We start from the raw sequence: 6,609 nt of genomic DNA, 5'->3' as shown, positions 1-6,609 counted from the left end.
ACACATAACGCCGTAATCTAGGTTAGTTTTTGTCTGATCTAGACTTTAACATACTAGGCTGTACACCGTATACCGTACACATAACGCCATGATCTAGGTTTGGTTTTGTCTGATATAGACTATAACATACTAGGCTGTACACCGTATCCCGTACACATAACGCCGTAATCTATGTTAGTTTTTGTCTGATCTAGACTTTCGCATACTAGGCTGTACACCGCATATATAACGCCCTGTTCTAGGGTTGGTTTTGTCTGAGCTAGAATATAACATAATAGGCTGTACACCGTACACATACCGCCGTGATCTAGGTTTGGTTTTGTCTGATCTAGACTATCACATACTAGGCTGTACACCGTATATATAACGCCCTGATCTAGGGTTGGTTTTGTCTGAGCTAGACTATAACATAATAGGCTGTACACCGTACACATAAAACCCTGATCAAGGGTTGGTTTTGTCTGATCTAGACTATCACGTACTAGGCTGTACACCGTACACATAACGCCCTGATCTAGGTTTTGTTTTAGTCTGATCTAGACTATAACATAATAGCCTGTACACCGTACATATAACGCCCTGATCTAGGGTTGGTTTTGTCTGATCTAGACTATCACATACTAGGCTGTATACCGTATATATAACGCCCTGATCTAGGGTTGGGTTTGTCTGATCTATACTATAGCATAATAGGCTGTACACCGTACACATAAAACCCTGATCTAGGGTTGGTTTTGTCTGATCTAGACTATCACATTCTAGGCTGTACACCGTACATATAACGCCCTGATCTACGTTTGGTTTTGTCTGATTTAGACTATCACATACTAGTCTGTCCACCGTACACATAACGCCATGACCTAGGTTTGGTTTTGTCTGTTCTAGACTATCACATACTAGTTGTCTGATCTAAACTATCACATACTAGGCTATACACCGTACACATAACGCCTTGATCTAGGTTTGTTCTAGTCTGATCTAGACTATAACATACTAGGCTGTACACCGCAAACATAACGCCCTGATCCAGGTTTGGTTTTGTCTGATCTGGACTATCACATACTAGGCTATACACCGTACACATAACGCCCTGATCTGATCTAGACTATCACATACTAGGCTGTACACCGTACACATAACGACTTGATCTAGGTTTGTTTTAGTCTGATCTAGACTATCACATACTAGGCTGTACACCGTAAACATAACGCCCTGATCTAAGTTTCGTTTTGTCTGATCTAGACTATCACATACTAGGCTGTACACCGTACACATAACGCCCTGATCTAGAGTTGGTTTTGTCTGATCTAGACTATCACATACTAGGTTGTACACCGTACACATAACGCCCTGATCTAGGTTTGGTTTAGTCTGATCTAGACTATCACATACTAGGCTGTACACCGTACACATAACGCCGTAATCTAGGTTAGCTTTTGTCTGATCTAGACTATAACATACTAGGCTTTACACCGTATACCGTACACATAACGCCATGATCTATGTTTGGTTTTGTCTGATCTAGACTTTCACATACTAGGCTGTACACCGTACACATAACGCCGTAATCTAAGTTAGCTTTTGTCTGATCTAGACTATCACATACTAGGCTGTACACCGTACAGATAACGCCCTGATCTAGAGTTGGTTTTGTCTGATCTAGACTATCACATGCTAGGCTGTACACCGTACAGATAACGCCCTGATCTAGAGTTGGTTTTGTCTGATCTAGACTATCACATACCTAGGCTGTACACCGTACACATACCGCCGTGATCTAGGTTTGGTTTTGTCTGATCTAGACGATCACATACTAGGCTGTACACCGTACACATAAAGCCGTAATCTAAGTTAGCTTTTGTCTGATCTAGACTATCACATACTAGGCTGTACCCCGTACACATAACGCCGTAATCTAAGTTAGTTTTTGTCTGATCTAGACTATCACATACTAGGCTGTACTCCGTACACATAACGCCGTGATCTAGGTTTGGTTTTGTCTGATCTAGACTATCACATGCTAGGCTGTACACCGTACAGATAACGCCCTGATCTAGAGTTGGTTTTGTCTGATCTAGACTATCACATACTAGGCTGTACATCGTACACATAACGCCCTGATCTAGGTTTGGTTAATCTGATCTAGACTATCACATACTAGGCTGTACACCGTACACATAACGCCCTGATCCAGGTTTGGTTTTGTCTGATCTGGACTATCACATACTAGGCTGTCCACAGTCCACATAACGCCCTGATCTAGGTTTGGTTTTGTCTGACCTAGACTATCACATACTAGGCTGTACACCGTATACCGTACACATAACGCCATGACCTAGGTTTGGTTTTGTCTGATCTAGACTATCACATACCTAGGCTGTACACCGTACACATACCGCCGTGATCTAGGTTTGGTTTTGTCTGATCTAGACTATCACATACTAGGCTGTACACCGTACACATAACGCCGTGATCGAGGTTTGGTTTGTCTGATCTAGACTATTACATACTAGGCTGTACACCGTACACATAACGCCGTGATCGAGGTTTGGCTTGTCTGATCTAGACTATTACATACTGGGCTGTACACCGTACACATAACGCCCTGATCTAGGTTTGGTTTTGTACTGTTAAGGGTCCTGTGGACAGCTGAGGTAACTTAAGGACATGTCTCGAGGTGATTAACGCATGCGTGTTTGTATGTAATAATTACTGGAAGTGGTATGTTGATAGACAGAATTTTCCACCCCACTGAAATACCACACTAAAGACACTTAGCACAATATTCCACCCGATCACATTGCACTGAAAACGGGGAGACCATTTGTAGCCATTATCCAGAATGATGAACAGTTAGAAGATAATGCTGTATATAATTTACTTCCATTTAGGTAACACATTTGGTTTTTTTCAATTTCCAAATTCATATAGGGTGATAAATACATTTCCCATCATTCGATGTCTTCATTCATGAAGACAATCTAGTGTTAAACCATGTTAAATAGATAACCAAGAGAGGTTTGAAAAATTTAAAAATCCTAAGTAGCTTTAGATATTTACACAAACGATGTTGCAAACAGCAGCAAAAAGAAAAACCTTTTGACCTAAATTAGACATATTAAGCACAGATGAGAGATTTTTAATGCTAATTTCGAGTTGATATGCTTATCACTTGAAGTTTATTAAAGCAACGGACGAACGCATCCCGCAAATGTGAAACAATCTCAGAAAATTGTCGGATTTACCAAATAGTAAACTTCCAAGTAATTTAAGATTCCTCGGACTCACCTTCAAATCTAGACTCTTTCTGTGTTATATCTTCAAGGTTGTGGTCTCTGACAGTTTTTCCATAGTAAGGTAATACATCCATGGTAAGATATCAGCATCTAAATAATAGAAACAAAGTTATGTTGATATGAACATATAACACTTTTTCTAATAGGTCAATATTCGGGGGTATTTTCACTTCTAATCCTGCGCATGCTCGCACATCGTCATCACCCCTTAGGCGCAAAATGATTAGCCTAGCAAGTGCGTATTCCACTATTCTGTCTTTGTTTAATATACTGCTTGTTCGTATATGGATACATATATATATATTTACGTTTGTCCCTTCTTCTCCTTAGTTATTTCTGACTGCGTATAAATTAGCGTATACGCAATGAAAAAATACTCGGCGGATTGATATCTGTTTCGAATATGGCGCCGTTCACGTTTCAGCGCGATAACTGTTCGATGACAGCCATTGTTTGGTTCTTTCAATATCAAGAAACATGGAACATATGTTGTATTCACTATATCTAATGATACCGAAAAGGTATGCTGGCTAACTTCTTATTCCATGGATGCACATTCAAAATTCTTTGACGGTAAAGCAAACAATTGCGGCTTACTTTTGCGACATTCGATCGCATCATTACCAGAACAGTATGTCAATGCGTGTACATAACGGCCGTTATTTATGAATAAATATGTTCGAAGTGCTATTAATATCACTTAATTGAAAATACACAAGCGATCAATGGAGAAAAATAGTGTTGTTTACTGCGTATTTTCTAAATTTACCAATATATCGATGTACATTCACTGGAATTATATTATCCTAGCAAATCATGCTAACGCGCACCATATAAAATGTTCGTTGCCAACTGCGTTCATACTACCGTATACGCCGTCAAAATGAAGGCCAATCCTTAAATACATAGCACAGCAAGGGATATAACTCCTACGTCTTTTTAAAACACCTCATATTACATCATTGGAGACGTTTAAGAATTTTTGAGGAACAGTTTACCTAGAGCTTAAATAATTTAACACGCATTCTCAGATATATTGTACATATTTTATGTAATAAAAATGATGATTATACTAAAACTGAAATGATTTACCACGCAATATCATAATCATCATTATGCATAACACGACAGAATCTGTTTTACCTGGCTTTCAGTACTTTGGATTTTATCTAGATTGTCAGATAGTATTGTGCGTAAAAGTTTTGATCAAATGTCATCAACATAACCTTTTGACGACAGAACTTCTCAATAAGTTCAGCCGTGTGTGTTTAAATTCCTACACTACACTACCTAAGCTTCCATAAATTAAGTCATTGGCCTCTAATTGGTTATTTAACTTTCGTTTTAGTAACGTCAAGCTGTAGAAGTTTGTAAGTTTAATAAACCTCCTGACTATCATATTCTCTGAATAACTTTAGGAACACACATAAACAAAGAGAAGTAAAACACACAAAACTGAATCGACATTTCATGTAAACAAGGAAGTTAAATTCCACTGACTCACCTTTAGATATTGACTTTTGTTGAACCTTCCAAGGTAGGATTCAACCCCTCCACGACCACATATCTTTATCAAAGATATGGAGTCATTGTGAGAGGGGTCATAGTCGAGAGGAGGTAAATTATCATCTCACAATTATTTTCTATTGACGTAGGTCCGTGTCTAGTCCCAGTTAGTCTCGTTCCACCAGACTCTTGTTGCCTGCGCAATTTACGCCGAACAGAGAGTCTGGTAAAACCAAGTGCTTTCGTTTTGTGACATCATACCAAGGCTTACCAGGATTCTGGTAAATTATTTCATTGGTCAAAGGTTGACACACCCATTTCAACTTTTGAAGTCAGAATTTGAGTGTCGCAAAATTTCATTGAATATTTTACTTCATAAAAAACTTGATTTTACTGTTAACGAGAAAAATGTAAGAAAATGCTTCAAAAAGAATGATTTCATGTGTTTTCATTTGATATTTTACAATAATTTATGAAGCTAACAAGGCTATTGATACAAGTCAAGCCAGATAACCCGAGTGAGAACTTGTAAGTGTTTTGAATGGTGTACAGGTAAAATCTGACTTGCTTTGCATGCTTTTTAACCTCAGTCAGCCTTGTTGGCTTTGTGCTCAGTTATGATTTATTCAGTGGAAATGTATGGCATTATTCTGGAGATTTGACACATTTTCTTACATTGTTCTCGATACTAGTGAATACACGGGTACTTCAGGAATGCATGTATCGGAGATTTGTTTTCATTTATTGCATTATTCATTGAAATGTTTAATGACGTTGACATAACGTCCGAAAACGAAAGTAAAAGCACTGCCCTCTAGTGATGGTAATTTTAAAGTACTGTGTTTGACCCGACTCTTGAATTACAAGTGATCAAGCGTCCGGTTGAACGATACTAAGTCCAGTGGACTAGGGCGCCACTAGTACGGTTTCGGGTTACAACACTTGGTAAGGGGGAACAAATCGATTGTATCATGTACTAATAATACAGATTATCGGGGGCACATGCCACTATGCTGTGTTGTTCTTTCATGCGTTGATACATACAATATACCACGGCAAGGGATATAACCCCCGTGTGTGTTACATGTAGATAACACGACTCCCATTAACATACACAAACTATTAACTATCGCGGTAGATATTTGCAAATAGTGAATATATCTTTGGTATAACTTACATAATTTAGTGTATGTATATTAACTTTATATATATGATATATATGGTGGGGGGATTCAATTCGTTTTAATAACGTCAAGCTGTAGAAAATGTGCAAGTGTAATAAACCTCATGTCATTCCATGACTATCATCTTCTCTGAATAACTTTAGGAACACACATTAACAAAGAGAAGTAAAACACTCATAACTGTAAACAAGGAAGTTAAACTTCGCTGACTCACCTTGAGATCCTGACTGTTGTTGAACCTTCCAACTTATGATTCAACCCCTCCACGACCACATATCTTTATCAAAGATATGGAGTCATTGTGAGAGGGGTCATAGTCGAGTGGAGGTAAATTATCATCTCACAATCATTTTTTAGTGTCGTAGGTCCGTATCTCGTCTCAGTTCCTGGTAGTCTAGGTCAACAAGTGATCAAGCGTCTGGTTGAACGAGACTAGGTTTCGGGTTACAACACTTGGTTAGGGGGAACAACTCGATCGTACCCTGTATCATCGGGTGCACATGCCACTATGCTGTATTGTTCTTTCATGCGTGGAAACATACAATATACCACGGCAAGGGATATAACCCCCGTGTGTGTTACATGTAGATAACACGACTCACATACACAAACTATTAACTATC

The 6,609-nt window shown here is 38.7% G+C and overlaps 1 protein-coding gene across 1 annotated transcript in view; it reads right to left on the bottom strand.

Moving 5' to 3' along the window:
- Positions 1–6,400, bottom strand: part of LOC110455196 — a gene marked incomplete at its 3' end in the record, with an annotated part of 21,494 nt that extends 15,094 nt beyond the window's left edge. The window contains exons 1-2 of the mRNA XM_021505178.1: positions 6,201–6,400; positions 3,289–3,386 (exon numbers count right to left, since the gene is read on the bottom strand). The remainder of the gene's footprint in view (positions 1–3,288; positions 3,387–6,200) is intronic.
- Between the last annotated feature and the right edge of the window lie 209 nt (positions 6,401–6,609).

Source organism: Mizuhopecten yessoensis, unplaced genomic scaffold, assembly GCF_002113885.1.
Source record: "Mizuhopecten yessoensis strain PY_sf001 unplaced genomic scaffold, ASM211388v2 scaffold8151, whole genome shotgun sequence".
NCBI lineage: Eukaryota > Metazoa > Mollusca > Bivalvia > Pectinida > Pectinidae > Mizuhopecten > Mizuhopecten yessoensis.
The sequence above is the reverse complement of the archived record's forward strand: the minus strand, read 5'-3'. Positions and strand labels throughout refer to the sequence as shown.